Source organism: Vicia villosa, linkage group LG6 (assembly GCF_029867415.1).
Source record: "Vicia villosa cultivar HV-30 ecotype Madison, WI linkage group LG6, Vvil1.0, whole genome shotgun sequence".
Lineage (NCBI taxonomy): Eukaryota > Viridiplantae > Streptophyta > Magnoliopsida > Fabales > Fabaceae > Vicia > Vicia villosa.
The window spans coordinates 18160885-18183052 of NC_081185.1; the positions used below are offsets into that span (position 1 = coordinate 18160885).

A 22168-nucleotide genomic window follows, 5' to 3' on the forward strand; every position below is an offset into this window, starting at 1 on the left:
ACGAGCAAAGCAATTAAGAGCCCATGGAAAACCATGGATGCAAAGGGTGCCTTACACCTTCCCTTTGCATAATTACCCCCCGAACCCTATTTTATTTAAAAGGTTTTTCCTGTTTCTTTTAGCCTTTCTAATTAATTTGGATAAAATAAAAGTCGGTGGCGACTCTTGCTTACCGCGACATTTTCGATTATAAAAGTCAGTTCACCGTGTTACAATAAAGTATCATCAATGAACATGAATGAATGCAAACATACATGAACATACTTATACCATCGTCAAGTCTAATGAGTAACATCGTCAAATACTCATTTCATCATCATCATCATCATCATCAAAGTATGTTTATATACATTAGCATCATTCAAATACAATAAATCATCATCATCATCAATAAAGAACATACATGCGTCCACATCAATCATCATCATCAATAAGAAGAACACACATGTATCCACATCATTCCACAACAATCAATCATCATCATATAATTCTCAACAAATCATCGCATCATAATGTTTTTCAAAACAGCATCTTATATTGTCACATTTCATCAAATATGTCAACAATACATCATCCAATTAAACAAATCGTCACATGATTAATATTTCAACATAGCATGTATTTAACACATCTCATCACATATATATACAATACATCATTCACCAAGGAATAAAAATCATATTTAAAAATATTTGGATTCACACCTCATTCCATCATTTAAACACGTAGACCATCTCGTAAGATTCATCGTGCTCGAAACGACACTAAAAACAGACCTACGGTTCGAAAGTTACGCATCATTTAACTTTTCCAAGAAAACAACCATCGCTACAGCACGCGGTGCAACCATGGTTCGCGGCGCGACCTGAACCACACAAACGAGTTCACGGCGCAACATATGCACGCGGCGCGAAACGAGAAAATAAGTACGCCTTCGTGGCGCCAACACTGGGACGCGGCGCGAACTGGCGATTTCACAGACTTTCGGGTGTGCGTCAGATCCTGCGATCTCGCCCAATTTGAGTCCAAAACTAACTCCATACATCATATACAGGCAGTTAATCATCAATTGCATCATTATTCATCATCACACATCAAAACAACACATAAATCAATCAATAATCCATGCAATTTTCATCAATTCATAACCTCCCCAAACCTAACATATAATCCAATTGACTCAACAACATCCCTAATCAATATTATTATCTAAGAACACGATAATAGATGATAACCAGAGAGTCCCCCCTTACCTTAGCCAAAGATTCTTGATTGGTTCTTTTCCTCTTTGTTCCTCTTCACGTACCAGCTTTCCAATCTCTCATCTCCTCTGGTCTGCTTTTCACGTTCCTTTTTCCTTTCTCCCAATTTTCCTTATTATTTATGAAAAATAACATTTTAATTAGTAAAGGGCTTTACTAACATAGCACCCCCTCTTTACTAACACCACACTTGGCCCAATAGCCCATCTCATAATTCTTTCTAAATAATTCCACAAAATACCGAATAATTCCAAATAATAATTTAATTTCCAATTAAATTAAAATTAGAAAATATGGGGTGTTACACTAAACACACACAACACCTTTCAAACATTTCAAACAAACAAGTGAGCTAAGCAAGCTAAGAGCCCATGGATAACCATGGATACAAAGGGTGCTTACACCTTCCCTTTGTATAACCTACCTCCCAAACTCCATCTCTTTTCAAAAAGGGTCTTTCCTGTTCTTTTATGCCTTTCCTAATTGGATAAAATAAAAGTCGGTGGCGACTCTTGCTCACCGCAACACATTGTTTGCGAAATTAAAAGTCAGTTCTCCCACCGAGTTACAGAATGCATCTTTTTTTTACATTTCCACACCACAAAAAATTCTAAGATGTCCTCTTATATCTTGAATAATACAACTCGGAGCTTTATAAAAAGAGAGAGTGAAAATAGGGATAGCATTGAGGACGGATCCAATAAGAGTCACTCTACCACCGATTGAAATGTTTCTATCCTTCCATTTAGATAATCTCGAAATGATATTATCCACCACGTCCTTCCACGTTCTTTTCTTATTAGCTCCTTCGCCCACCCAAATACCAAGAAATTTAAACGGAAAGGACCCTCTTTTGCAAGCAAGGAAGGATGTGGCCGATTTAGAAAACCAATCTCCTATATGAATTCCAAAAAAATAGCTTTTATGGAAATTGATTTTCAACCCGGAGACAATCTCAAAACCTCTCAATAACACTTTCAAACTCCAAAGGTTGTCGTAAGTAGGTTCTCCAAGAATGACGGTGTCATCCGCAAGTTGAAGAATGTCAACAAAGTCATTTTCTCCATACTTGAACGGCTTAAAGTCACCCCTTGCTACCGAATTCTTGGTTAAAGCGGTTAAACCTTCCATAGCAATCACAAAGAGAAATGGTGAAATGGGATCACCTTGACGTAAGCCTCTTTGAACCTTGAAGTCTTTTGTTGCACTGCCGTTGACCAACACGGACATGTAGCTAGGAAAAATACAAGATTCCATCCATTTCATCCATCTCTTTCCAAAACCCATTTTACCCATTATCCATCTAAGGTAATTCCAAGAAATCGAGTCATATGCCTTTTCAAAATCCACTTTAAGGAGTAAGCACCCCTTCTTCTTCTTTTTTTCCCAATCAAGAATCTCATTAACCATTAACACCCCGTCCATCATACTCCTTCCCGGTACAAAAGCGGTTTGGTTTGGAGAAACCAATTTGTCCACCACCCGTCTCATACGAGCCGCCAAAATCTTTGTAATAATCTTGTAAATACTCCCCACTAAACAAATAGGGCGGTATTCAAACAAGTCTTTTGGGTTCTTGTTTTTTGGAATAAGAGCAAGAAATGAAGAAGTGATAGATTTTACAAGTGTACCTTTTTGGTAGAAGTCTTTGCAACACTTCATCAAGTCATCTTTAAGGAGGAACCAATACCTTTTATAAAATTCCAAAGAGAAACCATCCGGTCCCGGACTTTTTCTACCATCACACGACCAAATTTCTTCCTTAACTTCATCTTCGGAAAAATGACTCTCAAGCTCCAATGATTCTTCATACGATAAATAATTCAATTGGATCCCAAAAAGTTCCGGTCTAATGCTCTCCTCTTCTTTGAAGAAATTTTCAAAATGATTGGAAGTAAGAGCTTTAACTTCTTCGACCCCTTCCACTCTTCCCTCCGAAGCATCAAAAAAGAAAATTGAATTCCTTCTTCTTCTATCTTTTAGAAAATTATGGAAATAACGAGTGTTATCATCACCTTCGGAAAGCCAAAGTTGTCTTGATTTGAGTCTTAGAAGTCCTTCTTTTTTGTTAATGTTATCCCAAAAAACCTCCGCCACCTTACTTCTAGTTTTTATCACATCTTTCGGGGCGTTACCTGCAAAATAAACAAACAAGTTATCAAAAAAGTGCATCTCTCTCGCGTCTTTGTCTATTTTGAGGTCTATCCACCCGTAGACCGTTTTGTTCCACCAAGAGATCTGATTTTTAAGAGTTTTCAACTTTTCAACCAAGCAATAATCTCCTCTCTCTTTGACTTCTATCTTTTTCCACTCCTCTTCCACAAAACTATCAAACTCCTCATGCTTGAACCACATGTTGTTGAACTTAAAAGGTTTAGACCCCCAATTCTTTCTATTATCTTTCAACCAAATCAGAGCATGGTCGGACACATTCCTCTCACCAATATATTGACTATCCACCTTCCAGTCTTCGATAAAGCTTTTCGATAGAAGGAATCTATCTATCTGACTCATTGCCTTTCCATTACTATTAATCCAAGTAAACTTGCCACCAATCGTAGGAAGGTCCACCAAATCCATTTCCTCTATGAATTCATTGAAAATATTTATGTCCCTTCTATAGCTACGGTTTGAAACTCCAATTCTTTCTTCAAAGGAAGAGATTGAATTGAAATCTCCTCCTATACACCAAGAACCATTGTTGTTATTGTTTTTGAGCTCGCATAACTTTTCCCACGTTCTTTTTCTAGTAACTAATTCGCACGATGCATAAACATTAACAAAGTTAATAGTTTTGCCTTCCTTCTCAACACAAAGACCCAAGAACCCCTCTCCTCTAAAGCTATAATTGAGAGAGAACAAATCTTTTTCTATATTGTGAGTATGCCTCCCGAAGCCCCATTAGCATCTAAGTGAGACCACTCAACTTGATCATCACCCCACATGTCTTTGACCCAGTTTATATCAATGCCACTCAACTTTGTTTCTTGTATAAAGCAAATATCTACGTCCCCTCTTTGAATGTGGTAACCAACTCTCTTTCTCTTGGCCCGACTACCTCCTCCTCTCAAGTTTAAGGAGAAAATAATCATGGTGGAACAAAGTTATTGGTCCCCTTCGACACCGACTTCCCTTTGTGATCCCTTAATTCCATTTCTTTCAATCTTGATATTGGATCAAAATTGTCTGAAATATTTTTGATGCCCAGTTTAACCATTGAATTCCATAGCCCCTCTGCTGCTCTGTTCAACACTCCATTTTTAATTCTATTATTGCAGTTTGTAATATCAGCACTAGAGATAGAGTCACAAGTTAAAGGGATACCTCCTGACAAATAATTCTGCTTCAAAAGAGTAAGTTTCTGTTTGAACGATTGACTTGCTCCACACTGAATTGAGTCCCTTCCTTCTTGGACTCTGTTTTCAACAGGATAAATAAAATCTTCAGCTAGCACCCCTAAGTCCATGACATCTCTTATCTTTAGTTTTCTAAATTAAACTTTTCTTTAAAAATTTATTTTTATTAATATTCAGTCTTTTTTTTTTCAATTTTTATTTAATTTTGTTTAGCATTTATTTCATAAATTTACAATGAAAAATATAAAAGAAAAAAAATTATATGCGCAAAATAGGAAAGAATAGAGAGTACACATAATTATGAGTAGGACAATAATGTGATTTCAATTTCATAGAAATGCATTGCTCTAATTTGGTGCATTTGGCTAATGAGGAATGCTATTGTTTTTGACAATGCTACTTTTTAGTTTTGATGTCGTTATATCCAACATCTTGTTTCTTTCTTGGAGATGGTTAAGTAGTAGTAGCTCTTCTCCTAGAACTAGTTTCTATGATTGGTACAAGTTACCTTTAATTTGCTTCAACTCTTTATAGAGTTTTCGTTGTAAGGGTTGCACCCCTAATGCGATATCTTATATCATTGCTTATTGAAAAAAAACAAATGCATAGATTTTTTTATTTAATATAATGAGATTGTATTCCTTTTCTATTAATATCATAAAGCTTGAAAATTATAAATAGATGTACATATATATAAAATAGAGGAGGGATCAAATTACACCCGAAGAGTTACACCACGAATTACACTCGTTCAATAACTACATCTCGAATTAATATTTTTTAAATTCAACCGTTGGATTGAAACATAATATCATATAGATCATACCTATAAAGTTTGAGCTTAATCTATAATGGTTTACTATGTCATTGAATTACATCAAAATTAACGTTATATGAAAGCTCATTTTGACGTTAATCTTTGGATATTTTGATGATATAGTAAACCATTATAGATTAAGCTCAAACTTTATGGCTATGTTTGGGAGTTTGGAGGGGAAGGGAGGGGAGGATTTTGAAAAATAGGAAGAATTTGGTGAAAAGGATAAAAAGATTTTGGGTAGGAGGGTTTTGGAGGGTTTGAGTTTATTCATAACACCAAAAACCCCATAAAATGGGGGAACTCAAAAATTGTATTGAAGGAGGGTTTTGGAGGGTTTTGAAGGGCTTACATAAATTTTCTAAATATCTTTTAGGTTGTTATAGTATTTTGAAAATTAAAAATTTAGTAATGTAAATGACTCTTTTATCATTCTAAACAAAATCATTTTTTCAAAAAATGTCAAATATTTTCCTACATTTTTTTAAAATTTTGTTTTTGGAAGCCTTCCCCTCCCCTCCCCTCCAAACTCCCAAACATAGCCTATAGGTATGATCTATATGATATTATGTTTCAATCCAACGGTTGAATTTAAAAAATATTAATTCGAGATGTAGTTATTGAACGAGTGTAACTCGTGGTGTAACTCTTCGGGTGTAATTTGATCCCTCCTCTATAAAATAATTCAAAGAATAAATATTTTCATAGATGATATTTAATATATTTTTCTTTGACTTTATTAAAAACTCAACAACATATATTTTTTAAGGCGAAGATATTTCGTGTGCAATTTATATATATATATATATATATATATATATATATATATATATATATATATATATATTCACTTTGGAAAAAAATCCACATAAAAAATTAAGAGGTCCCACCAAATAATTTTATTTCCTGCCTGATATTTTTCAATGTCAAACACAACACAGATTGTTATTAAAAAAAAATTATCTTTCTTAAATGCTAACTTGATGTTAGTGATTCCATCTTCTTACTATAACAGTTTTCAAATTTAAAAGTAATTAAAATTTATTTATTTTTTTACCAAAATCAAAGCAATATTCATTCAAAGAGTAAATAAATAAATAAATAATTTCTACTAAAATTTAAAAGATGGAATTGCGAAAAAAAAACTCATATTAATAGCATAAAACAAAAAGAAAAAAAACTCTACTCCTAGACAAAAATAAAGCAATGATATCACAAACAAAATCTTTTATCTATAATATAAGAAAATTAATGGTTGTGGAAAAGTCAAAAATACTCTTATTTGATTTTTTGCCACCACATTAAAATTGAGGTTTTTTGGTCTTTGCATCATAAAGTTATTAATTTTATTATTAAAATAATACAACTCTTATATTTTATCAAACTTATTAAATCTCTCTCCATTCTCTATTTTTTTTCTCTTTAATCACTTTTTCATTTCTTTCTTCCACAAAAAAAAAAACTATTATTGATATATATTTTTTATAAACGAAAAATGATATTTATGATCGAAATATTTTTTTAGTCAAAAATGATATACGGGAAAATTTTATCTATAATATAAGAAAATTAATGGTTGTGGAAAAGTCAAAAATACCCTTATTTGATTTTTTTGCCACCACATTAAAATTGAGATTTTTTGGTCTTTGCATCATAATGTTATTAATTTTATTATTAAAATAATACAACTCTAATATTTTATCAAACTTATCAAATCTCTCTCAATTCTCTATTTTTTTTCTCTTTAATCACTTTCTCATTTCTTTCTTCCACAAAAAAAAAACTATTATTGATATATATTTTTTATATACGAAAAATGGTATTTATGATCAAAATATTTTTTAGTCAAAAATGATATACGGGAAAAATTTATTCAAAAAATCTATTATTGATATAAATGCTTTTATATATGAAAATTTAATATTGATTCAAATATTTTTGTAAATGATACCTAAATAAATATAATATATGTATACGGAAAAAATCTAATATTTACGAAAAATGGTATTTATGATCCAAATATTTTTTATTCAAAAATGATAAACGGAAAAAAATCTACTATTGATCTAAATACTTTTATATACGAAATTTACTATTGATCCAAATATTTTTGTAAATGATACCTAAACAAAAATAAAGTTTGTATACGGGAAGAAAAATCTATTATTGATCTAAATATTTCTATATACGAAAAATGTTATTTATGATCCAAATATTTTTTATTCAAAAATGGAATAGGCCAAAAAATCTATTATTAATCTAAATATTTTTATATACGAAAATTTGATATTCATCCAAATATTTTGGTAAATGACACATAAACAAAATTAATATTTGTATATGGAAAAAAATTTATTATTTATGAAAAATAGTATTTATGATCCAAATATTTTTATTCTAAAATGGTATACGGGAAAATAATTTACTATTGAGCTAAATATTTTTATATACGAAATTTACTATTGATCCAATTATTTTTGTAAATGATACCTAAACAAAAATGAGGTTTGTATACGGGAAAAAAATATATTATTGATCTAAATATTTTTATATACGAGAAATGGTATTTATGATCAAATATTTCTGATCCAAAAATGATATACCGGAAAAAATCTATTATTGATCTAAATATTTTTTATACGAAAATTTAATATTGATCCAAATATTTTTATAAATGATACCTAAATAAAAATAATATTTGTATTATTATTTACAAAAAATGTTATTTATGATCCAAATATTTTTTATTCAAAATGGTATATGAGAAAAAAATCTACTATTGATGTAAATATTTTTATATACGAAATTTACTATTGATCCAACTATTTTTGAAAATGATACCTAAACAAAAATGAAGTCTGCATTCCGGAAAAAAATCTATTATTGACTTAAATATTTTTATATACGAGAAATGATATCTATGATCAAATTTTTTTGATCCAAAAATGGTATACGGGAAAAAACATATTATTGATCTAAATATTTTAATATACAAAAATTTAATATTGATCCAAATATTTTTGTAAATGATACCTAAAAAAAAATGAAGTTTATATACGAGAAAAAATTTATTATTGACCTAAATATTTTTATATACGAGAAATGACATTTATGATCAAATATTTTAAATCCAAAAATGGTATACGGAAAAAAATATATTATTGCTCTAAATATTTTAATATACGAAAATTTAATATTGATCCAAATATTTTTGTAAATGATACATAAACAAAAATAATACTTATATACAGAAAAAAAAACTATTATTTACGAAAAATGGTATTTATGATCCAAATATTTTTTAATCAAAAATGATATACGGAAAAAAATCTACTATTGATTTAAATACTTTTATATACAAAATACTATTGATCCAAATATTTTTGTAAATGATACCTAAACAAAAATAAACTTTGTATACGGTAAAAAAAATCTATTATTGATCTAAATATTTTTATATACGAAAAATGTTATTTATGATCCAAATATTTTTTATTCAAAAATGGAATAGGACAAAAAAATCTATTATTGATCTAAATATTTTTATATACGAAAATTTGATATTGATCCAAATATTTTTGTAAATGACACCTACACAAAATTAATATTTGTATATGGAAAAAATCTATTATTTAAGAAAGATGGTATTTATGATCCAAATATTTTTATTCCAAAATGGTATACGGGAAAATAATCTACTATTGAGCTAAATATTTTTATATACGAAATTTACTATTGATTCAAATATTTTTGTAAATGATACCTAAACAAAAATGAGGTTTGTTTACTGGAAAAAAAATCTATTATTGATCTAAATATTTTTATATAGCAGAAATGGTATTTATGATCAAATATTTTTTATCCAAAAAAGAAATAGGCCAAAAAAATTTATTATTGATCTAAATATTTTTTATATGAAAATTTAATATTGATCCAAATATTTTTGTAAATGATACCTAAATAAAAATAATATTTGTATTATTATTTACAAAAAATGTTATTTATCATCCAAATATTTTTTATTCAAAAATGGTATATGGGAAAAAATCTACCATTGATGTAAATATTTTTATATACGAAATTTACTATTGATCCAAATATTTTTGTAAATGATACCTAAACAAAAATGAAGTCTGTATTCGGAAAAAAATCTATTATTGACCTAAATATTTTTATATACGAGAAATGATATTTATGATCAAATATTTTGATTAAAAAATGGTATACGGGAAAAAATATATTATTGATCTAAATATTTTAATATACGAAAATCTAATATTGATCCAAATATTTTTGTAAATGACACCTAAACGAAATAATCAATTATTTATCTAATTTTTTTTTCTTTTTTAACATTTTTATTTAAAATAAATGATGTATCCAAATTCGTATAACCGAACAGAACCCGTGCATATGCACGGGTTTGTTACTAGTTGTAGGTGAAAATAATGCATTTGTTCTTCTTGATCCCAAGAATCGCAAACGGATTTATTGGGAGATAGAACCTTAATGATCCCAAGAATGCAACCTAAATGTATTAATATTTATTTATTAAATGTACTATTAAATTTATAAAATATGTTTAAAAATATTGGAGAATAAAAATTAAAGGAAATTCTTACATAAAACAATTAAATCCATATTTATAGAAACATTCAATGAGAAAAGAGATAATTTTATATTTATTTTTTAATTAATTAAAATTTATAATTGATTGTATATAAAACTATTTCTTATATTTGTGTTTATTCAAAAAAAAAATTAAAAGACTTTTATCACGAATGACACTTTATAGAATATAAAATAATTAATAACCATTTAATTTAAATCATAAAGTAATAGCAATGTGAACTCAATATCTCAATATATTTACCAAACCATTCATTATATCTCTAACGTCAAATTAATTTATTATAATAAAACTTATTGTCGCAGCTATAATTATTATGCACCTTATATCATAAACTGATTTAATTAAAAACTAATTTTATTTATATAAAAAAAATTAAATTTATTGTTATGAACTAAATAAAATTATATAGAGATAAAAAAAAGGAAGAGAAGAGAGAAAGCAATATTATATTATATTCTTCAAGAATTTTACATTGCAATGTGGGTCTTATTTATAGGACTCTAGGGGGGTGGAAAATCATATTCATTGAGGTGGAATAGGAAGATGAATAACAAAAAGAAGGATGGACATCCACTATCATAAATATTCATAACACTCCCCCTTGGATGTCCATTGAGGATATGCCTCGTTAAAATATTACTAGAAAAAACCCAGTGGGAAAAAAAATCTAGTGAAGGAAAAAGTGTACAATATTCTTTCATTTCTCCCCCTCAGTTGAATGGTCATTTCTTTGATGAAGACTAATCTTGTGTACTAGTTGATTAAAAATTCTACTTGGGAGTGACTTTGTGAAAAAGTCTGCAAGGTTATCACATGAACAGATTTGTTGGATTCTTATGTCACCATTCTTTTGGAGATCATGAGTAAAAAAGAACTTAGGGGAAATGTGTTTTGTCCGGTCTTCTTTAATGTAACCATCTTTCAATTGAACGATGCATGCAGTATTATCTGTTAGAACAAGATTTGTTCTGATCAATATTCTTAGTTTTGATGATAACAAGCATATGAATTTTGTATGAGATAATGTGGTACTCTAATACAATGCAATTTCCATTTCAGGAATTATATAAAGAGTATGCACAAAATCAGCGCAAGAAGCACTGACTCAGAAGGTTCAGCATGCGACATCAGAACATGGTCTGGCAAGACATCAGAAGATGGTCAAGCAGAATCAAAACATGGGTCTATGGAAGCATCAGAAGAACTTGAGATCAGAAGCAGAAGCACTGAAGTTCTCATGGTATCACGCTCAGAAGCACTTCAAGGTCAGAAGACAAGAAGATGCTCTGCACTAAGCTGTTTGACTCTGATGACATTCAAACGTTGTTCACACAAACATCAGATCAGAAGCAAGTACTAGACTGGCAGTCTACGCTGACTGACAAAAGGAACGTTGAAAGCTATTAAAGGCAACGTCAGTAGACACATCGAAAACAAGGCTCGAGGTAGTTGACAAAAGAGTGAAACATTAAATGCAATGCTGTACGGATTACGCAAAGCATTAAATGCTCCCAACGGTCATCTTCTTAAGCGCCTATAAATATGAAGTTCTGATGAGAAGCAAGGTTACGACTTATGAATTCTGAATACAACACTTGCGCATTATACAGAAACGCTGTCAAATTCAAAAGCTCTCAAACTTCATCAAACTCACTACATTGTTGTTGTAATATCTTAGTGGGATTTAAGCTTAAACTTAAGAGAAAATCACAGTTGTGATAATAGCTTTATAAGAAGCATTGTAACTCTTAGAATTTGTTTACATTAAGTTGTAAGAACTAGAGTGATCAGGTTGTTGATCAGTATACTCTAGAAAGTCTTAGAAGGTATCTAAGAAGATTGTTCCTAGAGTGATCAAGTTGTGATCAGTATACTCTAGAAGACTTAGCAGTTGGCTAAGTGGAAAACCATTGTAATCTCGTGTGATTAGTGGATTAAATCCTCGGGTGAGGTAAATCACTCTAAGGGGGTGGACTGGAGTAGTTTAGTTAACAACGAACCAGGATAAAAATCATTGTGCAAATTGTTTTTATCTTACAAGTTTTAAAGCTACACTTATTCAACCCCCCCTTTCTAAGTGTTTTTCTATCCTTCATTATCTTCATATATGATCGTTATATTTAAATTTTCAAAAGATAAACCATAAGTATTTTGGATGTGCTGAATTAAGGATCTCAACCAAACGCATTTTCGACTTGCCTCATGTAATGCTAAAAGTTCTGCATGATTAGATGATGTTGCTGCTATGGTTTGTTTCACCGATCTCCATGAAATAGTTGTACCCTCACATGTAAACAAATAACCTTTTTGTGATCTACCATTATGAGGATCTGACAAGTAACTTGCATCTGCATAACCTGTTAATTCAAATCTGGATACTTTTGTATAGAACAAACTCATGTCTATTGTACCTCTAAGGTAACGAAGTATATGTTTGACTCCGTTCCAATGTCTTCGTGTATGTGAAGAACTGTATATTGCTAATAGATTTATAGCAAATGATATATCAGAACGTGTATAATTAGCAAGGTACATTAGTGCTCCAATTGCACTGAGATATGGTACTTCATGACCAAGCAATTCTTCTTCCTTTTCTTGAGGTCTGAAATGATCTTTCTCCATATCTAATATTCTAACAACCATTGGAGTAGAAAACGGGTGACATTTGTCCATATATAAACGTTTTAACATTTTTTTTATATAGCCTTCTTGATATACAAATATTCCTTTGTCCAAATGTTCAATTTGCAAACCTAGACATAATTTTGTCGTTCCTAAGTCCTTCATCTCAAACTCTTTCTTTTGGGAGCTCTTCAAGAGTTCCAATAATATTTATGTCATCCACATAGACAGCTATTATTGCAAATTCCTTTCCTAATCTTTTTATAAAAATACAAGGACAAATGAAGTTATTTGTATATCCTTCTCTAAGCAAATATTCACTGAGACGATTATACCACATTTGTCCGGATTGTTTCAGCCCATAGAGAGACTTGTTCAATCTTATGGAGTAGCGTTCTCGAGATTCAAAGTTGTGTGCATCTGGTATATTGAACCCTTCAGGGAGTTTCATGTAAATTTCACTATTAATTGAACCATATAAATAAGATGTCATTACATCCATCATGTTCAAATTAAGCCCTTCATGTGTTACAAGGATAATTAATTATCAAAAATCGATTGAATCCACTATAGGTGAATATGTTTTTATCAAAATCAATCTTAGGTCTTTGTGAAAATCATTGAGCAATAAATCAAACTTTATATCATTCTTATTTTTCTTTTTCACAAAAACTCATTTATATCCAATTAGTTTCACACTTTGAGGTGTTCGGACTACAGGTCCAAAAGTGAGTCACTTGTAAAGTGAGTTTAATTCTTCTTCAATTGAATATATTTATTTTGGCCAATTCTCACTTAGTCTACAATCTTTAATAGAATTTGACTCATAATCCTTGTTATCGTTGATCACTTTTAGTGCTATATTATATACAAAGACATTGTCAATATTGACTTTATTTGGTTATCTCAATTTCGGCTCCATTCCATTTCATCCATGACATGATTTATCAAGATCTCTTTATTTCATATATCAAGTACTTGATTTGTTCTTCTCGAACTTAAAATTAAATTAGGTCAAAGTGCTCTTAGCATTGTCATATCCTCACTTGGGTCATCTTTAGTTTCTTTTCTTAGTAGAAGACTTTTAACATTGGAACCGACTTTCATACCACGCTTCAGGCGCAGCAAGAAATCATTTGCAATATTATATTATCCAATAGGAGAATCCACTTTGAGTGGAGTATTATCAGCTGATAATTTATTTCATAAACTTTGCAAATGAATAATATTTTGAACTTTTGGTTATGTCATACCCCAAATTTGTCCTACCCTTTAATTTTTAACTGACTTATGCTTTTCATTTCATTTGCATCATCTGTCCATTAGGGCATTAACATAACACATGCATTCATTAATCAATAATTTGGCAAGGGATCAGAAGACCAAGAGAGTTGTTATATGTGTGGGTTCATTTCATTTGAGGTCCTCGTGGAACAAGAACCCCGATTAAGGCTTGTTTTGGTCTGTATCATCAGTGGAATTCTAGGGCTTTAGTGCCAAGAATTGGTTTTGTTTCCAGGTCTCGGTATTGGATTTCAATTAGTCCTCATCATCTCCGGCAACTTGGTTCATTTGGGATTTTACTAAGTATTGGATCATTTGATTATTTGAATTACAAGGCATTTACTTGGGTTTGTATGCGGGTGTCGGAGTTTATATGGTGTTTTGGTGAATCATTTCATCTTTGGAAGCCATTGGATAAAGCGTCAAACTTTGGTCAAAGTCAACCTCAAAAGGTTGACCAAGGTTGACTTACCAGCCAAATGTCTACCATAGGGTTTTGATAGTTTTCATCTCACCCTGTGGTTCACTCAAGTTTCCAAGTGGCATGTTAGAACAAGATCGAAAATGTCGAATGTTCAAGTTGAAAAGGGAAGGAAAGAGTGGATTTCAAAATTAATTGAAAAGGGTCAACATTCAAACAAAGTCAAATTAAGAATCATTACAGTTCCAAATCTCCACAAGGTCCATTTATTACATCACAAAAAGGGAGTTATTACAAACAGAATCTTGTTTTACAAACAGAACCTTGTAATAAACAAATTAAATAAATCTCCCAAAATTGACTATATTGTTGACTCAAATGTGATTGCTGCTGAGTCTGAGTTTTACCGCAGATTGATCGAAGAGTATTCCAAACAAGCCATACACAAGCCGAGTGAACAAGCCAATTCCGAGCTAACCTGCAAATCAACCGGCACATATCAGTTTCATACAAACACTAAAAATGCAAAGGAATTCAATCCATGGCAGTCCCATATGTGCATCGGTTCAGACCAAAATTGACAAGTGGTCGCAAGTCGCAACAGTTACCGGCATAACTCACAGACAAAGATGTAAACCAAAATCTGTCACAAGGCGGTCAAACATCTTCACATCTTAGACCAGTTCGAATGGCATTACATTAGTTCAAGAGCCCGATGCATATCTGCGAGGTCAGAGTTAACAAAATCAGGTTCATATACCATTTCCACAGTTACAGAACGTCAATAAAAAGATTCATACATATAAACAATGCACATTACATGCCACTCCAAATACAGTACACAACTTGCAGCTCCCACAAGTATCAGCCCTGCATCAAGCATTCATAATTTCAATTAAGTCTTGCATTTGTACAGTTCAGTAAAGAAAAGAAAATCAAACTCTCCTAAACCTATAACTAACTACCCTCAACTAATTTCTAACATTCCTAACTAACAGCTAATCCTAACCATGTAACTGAATCAACTAATTTCTATGCTTCCTGGACCACTCTCGCTCCACTTTCTTCTGAGCCTTCACTATGCTTCTTCACCATTGTTCACATATCTTCACCATTCTTTGATCCCTTCATTCATTCTCCATCACTTCATCCTCATCACTCTCCCATAACAGAAAACCTGTAAAGAACCAGAAATCAACACAAAAAAATCCGCAACAAACTTCAACCATTCAATTCAGGCTTCGATCTTCATCAACAAACCATCACTGAATTCACTGCAAATTCATCGAGAAATCAGCACCTTCATCATCTATCATCACCTTCGCATCGAATCAACAACACCACGCCTTCATCACCGCAATCGTAACAACCTTTATCATCAACAATCTTTCAATCTGCGACAACGATTCAAGGAAGAAACGAAGAAAAGAAGGAGAGAAGATCGCGAAAAGAGGAAGAAGAATATCGAATATGATTACCTGAAGGATTTGGTTTTCTATCTGTTCTCGTCGCGATTGAAGGCACGCCGAACAAGCTCCGTTAGTTTGTATTAGAAAACGCATTCGATTGAGAGTGAATCTGAGATGATGAACCATCGTTCTTGCGCGAGTTCTTTGGATGCCGTGTGAGAACGAATAGAGATGTGTGAGCTTGAGATTCTAAAGAGAACAGAGGCTAAACGAGAGATCGAGAGTCAGAGAGAACGAGAATCGGAGAGGAAAAGAGAGAGGACGTGACGTGTCGGTGGTGGCGGACGGCGAAATTTCACCGTCGAAGGAGGGCGTCAGCTGCCGTACGTTCGTTGACAGAGAGAAGGGGAAGAAGCTGCAACGTGAAATCTCAAAAGTGTAACCCTATTTCCTTTCCTGATTCAAGTTTTTTCATTAACATGTTTTTAATGTGATTAATTAGACTTAATTAGTGTTAATGATTAGGATTAATGGAAAACCTGAGTGGTAATCAGTATTACACAGAACTGAATTATTGATGGATCATCATGCTTTGGGCTAAAGAACACAATTACTACTTGCTCACCCCCATCGCTGAGCCCATTTTTTATACTTATAACTAATTTTAGTTCATTTTAAAATTACTAATGCACCCCATCCTTAGGCAGAATTGATTTTCGTTTTCAATTGTTTTGTTTCTCTAATTTTTGATCAATAAATCATTTTTCCATGAAATAAAAAATAAATAAAAATAGGTTTTAGATAGATATATGTGTGTATATATTTTTGGTATTTTTTGTAGATTTTTAGAAGTTAGTTTGTTATTTTTAATAAATCATTTACTTTGGTATGTTCATGTTTCTTTCGGTTTTGATAGATTTCGCAAAGTGATTTCGTTTAATACTTTAGGATCAGAATCTAATTGCCAATTTTTGTATGATTGCTGTAGACTAACCCATGATGTTGTGTATAAAAGATGAACTCCTAATTCTTTGTTTTGATTGGTATTTGGTTAGTGTTGTTTGACTCGATTAACATGCGTTCCTAATAGACAATTGTGACGTTTGCGCTCTCAAATTGAAATGTATTCATGCAATAATGTTGGTTCCTTTTTGTACATATAATTAGGGATGTTTAGAGGTCCTAAGACCTGGAATTGAAAATTTTAAATCATGTTTTCCCATTTTACTCGATTTTTCTCTCTCACATGTAAATAACTTGTTTTTGGTCGACGATTGCACCGTAACTTGTACAAATGACCCGTAATTTTGTGTGAAACTTCTTGGCATGATTTTGTGATTGTTTAGGCATCTAGTATAGGCTATTTGCTACTGACTTGTACCATTTGATTGCATGTTTCTAACTTCATTCACAATTTGAAACCGTTTAGCTAGTATTGACCTAGTGTTGTGTAGTTTTGGTTAGAGTTTTGTATTGTTTCATGCTAATTGACTAATATAGATTAACATAGGGTATTGGAACTAAATGAATGAGTTTGCTACTGACTTCAAGCTTAGACCATGTGTTCATTTGTTTTTGTTTTGAGTAACTGATGTTTGTCCGCTAATTGGTAAGTAGCGACGCATGCGATACTTTGACGACTTCTTGTGGATGTTTTTGTAGGGTACCGTGATGCTTTTGTATTTGATTTGGGACATTCAATCCCATGTGCTGCTACTGACTTGGGGCTTCTTTCTCTTGTTTCCATGCTTAGCCTCTCATTTCTTGCTTTGATGTTGCTTACTCCTTACTATTGCTTGCCATGTTCCCTTAGACTCTTCCTTCTTTGATAAGAGGAATTGAGATAGGATAGTTATCCTCGACCTTAGGGCCATTTGTAGATTAAAATAACATAGATTAGAATGTTAGATCTAGTTCCCTTTTGCATTCTTTTTTCTTTTTCAACTCTTTAAAACATTAATAAAAGGAAGATGCGAATCACATTAAGCAAGTGATAGAGAAATGAGTGGGATTCATTCCCTAATCTATTTCTCAATCACTTAGTGGCATAGAAACGAGTGGGATTCATTCCCTAATCTGTTTCTCGGTCACTACTTAATGGGAGAGAAACGAGTGGGATTCATTCCCTAATCTGTTTCTCAAACATTAATTAATGGGAGAGAAACGAGTGAGATTCATTCTCTAATCTGCTTCTCAAACATTACATAATGGGATGGAAGTGAGTAGGATTCATTCTTTAATCTGCTTCTCGATCATTATACATTTTATGTGATTCGGATCGCAAAGTAAACTCCCTTAAAAAACACACAAACAAAAACGCTTTAAAACACCTAACAATGGTTCAGACTAAAGCAAAGTAGAGAAAGTGGTGAGTGGCCCGGTATTGGGTACTGTTCATCACTCATCTACCCTAAAAGACACAAATCAATCTCTTTCTTCTTCCTAAGGGCACCGTTATCTCCGCTCCATTGCATCCTAGGCGATCCCTTATGCAAGAGCGCGAGCGTTGACTCCGCCCAATTAAAAAACACAAAAACAAACAGAAAATCTTTAGCCGAGCTACGGTAACTCTGATTCCTGAAAAGGATACGTAGGCAGCGGGGTAGGGCCCGTGCGAGTACAACTCTTTATTTTCCCTACATTTTGCATTCATTTCGCATTTAGACATAGACATAGTTATACACCCTTTAGATAGAAACAAACATAGGTGGATACCATCGAGTACGATGGGCGTGAGGGGTGCTAATACCTTCCCCTTGCGTAACCGAATCCCGTACCTAGATTCTCTGGTCGTAAGACCCTGTTCCTTCCTTTGTTAGGTTTTCTGATATTCCTTTCCCTTATGGGATAAATATATTAGTGGCGACTCTGTTCATTTTTTCGCGAGCGTGCGACAGCTGGCGACTCTGCTGGGGATGTTGCTAGACCTGTTGCTGGTCCATCCATAACGAGTCGATCCTAGCCTGCGTTTGTTTGTTTATTTACTGGGTGTTTATTTGTTTTTATGTCTATACCTTGTATATATGTTTGCATGTTTATTTTTCTGCTTGCATATCATGTTTATTTCTGTTTGCACATCATGCATATGGATTATATTCTGTGTTCCTTGGGGTCTTCTGTTCTATTTTGCAGGTTGGGTGGGATGTTCTATGAGGTAAAAGGCCCAATACCCAGGCCATGAGTGATACCTTAGGAACTAGGAATAGAGTGGCCATGACGGACAGAAGACGTATGTCTGATTGATCCGATCATGTATCCACGGACAGAGCTTGGTTGAAAGAGGCAATATCGTATGATTACGCCTACTTTCAATCCTCTGTTGGCTTTTTTGACCTACCCTGACCTAGATTCACCTGTGAGTGGGGAGGGATATACATGACAGGTACTGTTGGTGACTATTGGTCTTCCTGGTATTCAAAAAGGTGTCGGACCTTTGATTCTGTGATATTTGACCTGTATCAGTTATTCAGAGGATTGTACAGTGGTTACTAAGATTATATGGACCGAGGATCCCATGCTTTTGCATTGCATAACATCATTGCTTTGTCCACTCCATTTATGAAAGATCCTAAAGTCTATTTCCAAAAAAAGAGAGAAAAGAAAAGAAAAGAAAAGATATGTAAAAGAAAAGGAAATAGAAAAGCAAAAAAGAAAAGAAAAGATACTCTATACAAAAAAAGGAAGCTTTAATTCCAAAAAAAATAAGAATGAAAGTGTCTGAAAAGACTTTAGGATCTCTCATAAATGAAACATGCATTCATACTATCATGCATTTCATGGTTCTTTCAAAGACTTATGGGGCCATTTCCATCCAGATTTCAAGATCAACAACAGATTTGACTTCTCACTGCCACAACTCCAAGATCAACTATGGAACAACTCCGTGAGGAAATGGATGAGATGAAGGAACAAATGGGTCATCTTATGTTGGAGATGCGAGACTTGGTCCGTAATCAGGATGCACTAAAAGAGGTGAATAGTCAGTTGAAGACTCAATTGAGCTTGGTCATGGAAGTTCTGAAGACGGTATTAAGGAAGGAAGGTGATGTTGTTCCTGCTGCTGCGACAGAAGTTGTTGATTCCTTCTTCCCAATAGGATTCCTTTCCACTCATGGAATGCCTCAGGGAGCTCTCCCTCAATTTAAGTGCCATTACCTCCACATCAATCTGTTCATGTCCCTAGAATGAATCAAGGGGGTCAAATGTGTGGGAAAAAGCCTAAGATACCTCAGAGGCTTCTCAATCCGATCCCGATACCTTATGCTCAGTTACTTCCTTGCCTGCTGGAACTTCAGTTGATTGAGCTACGAGAATTGGCTACGCCTAAAAAGCTTCCCCCCAGCTTTGATGCCAATGCTCGATGTGAGTTCCATTCTGGGACACCTGGTCATGATATTGAGAATTGTAGGGCGCTGAAGCAGCAAATTCAAGATCTCATTGATTCAAAAGTGATTTTGTTCACCCCCGAGGGTATGTTTGTTCGAGGAAATGGGGTTCCAACTGCGGTGGAAGAAAAGGTTGATTCATACTTCTATGTCAGATCTACTTCAAATCAGAAGCATAATGCACCATCTTGGGTTCCAGGTTTCCCACCTCATCAGTCTCCATTTGTTTCTCAGCCAAATCAAAAGAGGAAGACACCTGAACAGAATGGGTACTGGAATCATTGCCATCAGCAGGGTCCACAAATGCCAAGGAGACCACCAAGAAGGATTGACCCAATTCCTATGACCTATAGTCAGCTCCTTTCTCATTTGCTCAAGGATTCTTTGGTCCAACTAAGGGAGTTTAAGCCCCCTCCAATACCAATTCCTCAAGGATATGACTTAAATGCAAGGTGTGAGTACCATTCTGGGACATCTGGACATTCAACTGAGGATTGTAATATTTTGAAACACAAAGTCCAAGATCTCATTAACTCCAAAGTAATATCATTCACTCCAAATGGCCTGCGCATAAAACGTAGAGTTCATGCATAAGTGAATGCCCAAAACAAAAAAAAAGAAGAATAAGCCCAAATGGAGTCAAGGCTCCTCAACATTGGCAATCATCATTTCATTTCCGTATTTTGTTGAAGACTACTTCCTTGTCTGAGTTGGTTGGTATGATAATAATAAAAGCACCACAAATTCTCGAGCAACTTCGTCATAATCTTTTCCAAAAAAAAAAATAAATAAATAAATCAAGAATGTTTTGTAGAAGCATCTCTCATTCTCAAGGTTCTTATGCTCAGCTGTATCCGCGGAGGTTGGTGTTGCAGTTGGTGTTTGAGTTCTCTTTGCAACAAATAGCTGCTCTAAGTTTGGTGACTACGCAAGGTTCCTCCATGGCAAATACTTCTTCAATGAATATGCTTGGGGCTCCCGCACGAGGGATAAGCAAGACGTACTCTTATCTTGAGCATTGCGCCATTTGCATTGCTCGAATCCCTAAAAGCATCACAAATTCCTATATGAATCCGTCAGAATCTTCTTTTGTGTGATAATCAAGAGTGTTCTTCACAATGATCCTCATTCTCAAGGTTCTACTTCGGATATCAGTTGCCTTTTCTCAGGATCTCCTTCTCAGTGGCTTTGCTAGTTAACAAAGACAAGAAAAATATGAGAAACAAATTGATGTGATTGCCTTGTGCTCATTCGTTTCCTTGTTTGTTGGAATCACAATTGGTTAAGATTCTAGTATTGGGTCTTCTTCACCATAAGTGGCTCTCTTGAGTTGATGATCATACAAGATTCTTCCCATTTATGATGGCGATTACTACTCTAACAACTATGCTTGGGGCTCCCGCACGAGGGATAAGCAAGACGTACTCTTATCTTGAGCATTGCACCACCCGCGTTGCTCGAATCCCTAAAGCAAGGCAAAAGTTTACGACTCATAGGTGACTTCGTTGGAGTTCTCTTTTGGAGTAATCTAAAGTATTCGGAAGGAACTGCAGAAAGTATTCAAGCTCAACAAGTCCAAACGGAGTCAAGTCTCCTCAACAACGACACCCATTTAGTTTCTTACTGCATTCTCATTGTAATTTTTCATTTGTGTGTTTAAGCATCAATAGCATGTAAAAACTTGTTAATTTCTGAATGAAAATCATAATACATTTTCTATGTTTGTCTTGAAGTAATCCATTCGTTATCACTCATAAAATGTTTTGGCATTACGATACCAACTTTACTAATTGCTTGCTTATGCAAAAAGCTGAGGGAGAATGATGAAAGATAAAAATGAAAAATCTCTAATCATGTGTTTTCAAATAAAAACCCTACTGAGGATGTACAGGCATTGTTTCAAATCCCCAAACACCGGAGATATAAGGGAGATAGACCCTCGATAACCCCCTTTGAGCCTTGAAGTAGGAGTTTCTTTT

General features: G+C 33.2%; 1 long non-coding RNA gene across 3 annotated transcripts; it reads right to left on the reverse strand.

The window, feature by feature from the left end:
• Positions 1-14993: 14993 nt before the first annotated feature.
• Positions 14994-16257, reverse strand: LOC131611300 (uncharacterized). Of its 3 annotated transcripts, XR_009286839.1 has the most exons (4): positions 15656-16257; positions 15405-15572; positions 15196-15265; positions 14994-15118 (listed from the first exon to the last, which is right to left on the reverse strand). It is a non-coding gene; the product is annotated as an uncharacterized LOC131611300 (long non-coding RNA). The 3 variants fall into 3 exon arrangements; XR_009286838.1 differs by having other exon boundaries at positions 15405-16257; XR_009286840.1 differs by having other exon boundaries at positions 15002-15118; positions 15216-15265; positions 15405-16257.
• Positions 16258-22168: the final 5911 nt, after the last annotated feature.